This window comes from Austrofundulus limnaeus, unplaced genomic scaffold (genome assembly GCF_001266775.1).
Source record: "Austrofundulus limnaeus strain Quisiro unplaced genomic scaffold, Austrofundulus_limnaeus-1.0 Scaffold97, whole genome shotgun sequence".
Classification (NCBI taxonomy): Eukaryota; Metazoa; Chordata; class Actinopteri; order Cyprinodontiformes; family Rivulidae; genus Austrofundulus; species Austrofundulus limnaeus.
Window position 1 is genome coordinate 1,756,772 of NW_013952499.1, and position 1,877 is coordinate 1,758,648.

Below are 1,877 nucleotides of genomic sequence, written 5' to 3' on the forward strand. Positions count from 1 at the left end.
TAAGTCAAGCCACTTTATTGTAAATGTTTTATTGTAGTTTTCTTTATGTGAATGTCTTTCTTTCTGTAAAATGTATTTTATGTCTTTTGTACAGTTCTCACGGCATAATTATTAAATGCCAGTAACTATCAAGAACGCCTTGTGTCCGTTTTCTGCCTGGAGGGAGTTATAGGTATGCTTGTTTGTCTTTGTGTCTATGGTGTATAATGATGATTGTGATGCTGTAATTCTGAGTGTTTTATGTGCTGCAGAACAGGAACCTGCTGTAAAACAGCAACTATGCTGAGACAGGCTTGATTTTTAGTAATCTTTTCCTGTTAAATCAATAAATCAAATCAAATCAACTAGGCAGACGAAATCAACAGAATGTGTGAAAAATGTCATTTATTTTTCATTTTTGATTATTAAATTACATTTTCTTTAAAGTCTGGGTTTATATGAAAAATTTAGCTCAATAAAATCCTCAATGACCTGATTTCAATGCTGTTATAAGGTGTCGGGCTTAAAACATTTTATATTTATGATAAACTAAAACTGACTCATTCACTGTCAGAGTTTTGGAGAAAAAACATCAAAAGTTAAACAAAGCTTTTGCTACAATTTTGTTCAAACAAATATACCTCTTGTTATGGCAATATTTATTTAACAAAGACAGAAATTTGTGGTCCCAGAATGAAGGCCTTCCGACAACGCCAAAAAACTGTTGTGGCACGATTTACCAAGAATGCGGAAACACGTTGGAATAAATGCACAGAAAGTCTGCATGTATGGTCGACAAATGATTTAATCTGAGCCACAATACCTCTTATTGTTAATATTGTTAATATGAATAATTATATATAATTCCTAAAATTAAGCAACATAAACAGCCAATTTTACTATGAAAGGCTGCGCACTAACCCTCTCTCTTCTCTCCCCACTCCTCGTCTGCTCCTGTCTAGCTAACTATAGCTAACATTAGCATTCACCTGCACGGCTGCGAGTCGTCTCTCTATAATGTGTTGAAACTGACAGCTGTGCCTCGACATGGGTCCAGAGAAATGTTTTTTAAATGTCTGGGCAGACACAATCCCCTCCAGCTACGTTACGCCGGAGATCCAGCACAGATCTGTGCGGTTAGAATTTCAAGCACTTTCAAGGACTTTATACAGAAACCAAACACTTTCCAAACCTTGAAAAGACTCTGTTACAATTCAAGCATTTTCAAGGATTTCAAGCACCCATATGAACCCTGAAAGTATAGCTGCTTACCCATAATGCACAGCAGCATGTTTGATGAAATTCAGCACAAACCCTCTTACCAACGGTCAGCACGGTGGTGGAGGGTTAATGGTTTGGGCTGCTAGAAGCCGTCGACCATGAACTCCTCTGTAGACCAAAGGATTCTAGACTTTAATTTGTGTCCATCTGTCTGACAGCTGAAGATTGGACCAAACTCATTCATGTCAACCCTTTTATGGCCCTTAAAAGTCTGTAACTTTCAGAAATTTACAGACAATTCATACAACTTGACATGTATACAATCTCCAGACTGATACAACGAGACAATGCTGGCTCAAAAGGAAATGGATCAAGGTGCTGTAGCGGTCCAATCAAAGTCCAGAACCTCAATCTGACTGGAAAGCTGTAGTGGTGTTCAAAGTCATGTCCTGCATGTTTTAGGAGCTACCCTGGTTCAAGAACCTAATGAGGGCCTAATTAGTAGGTCTCTGCAGACCTTGACAAACTGAGGAGGCTTACTAATTAAGCACTACTTAAGTTCAGCTGTGTTGAACCACCTGTACTGGGACCTTAAGAGAGCTGAGTAGAAACAAATGTCTGCAAACCCCAACGAACTGAAGCAATGTTGTAAAGAATAATGGACCAAAGGGGGGGGG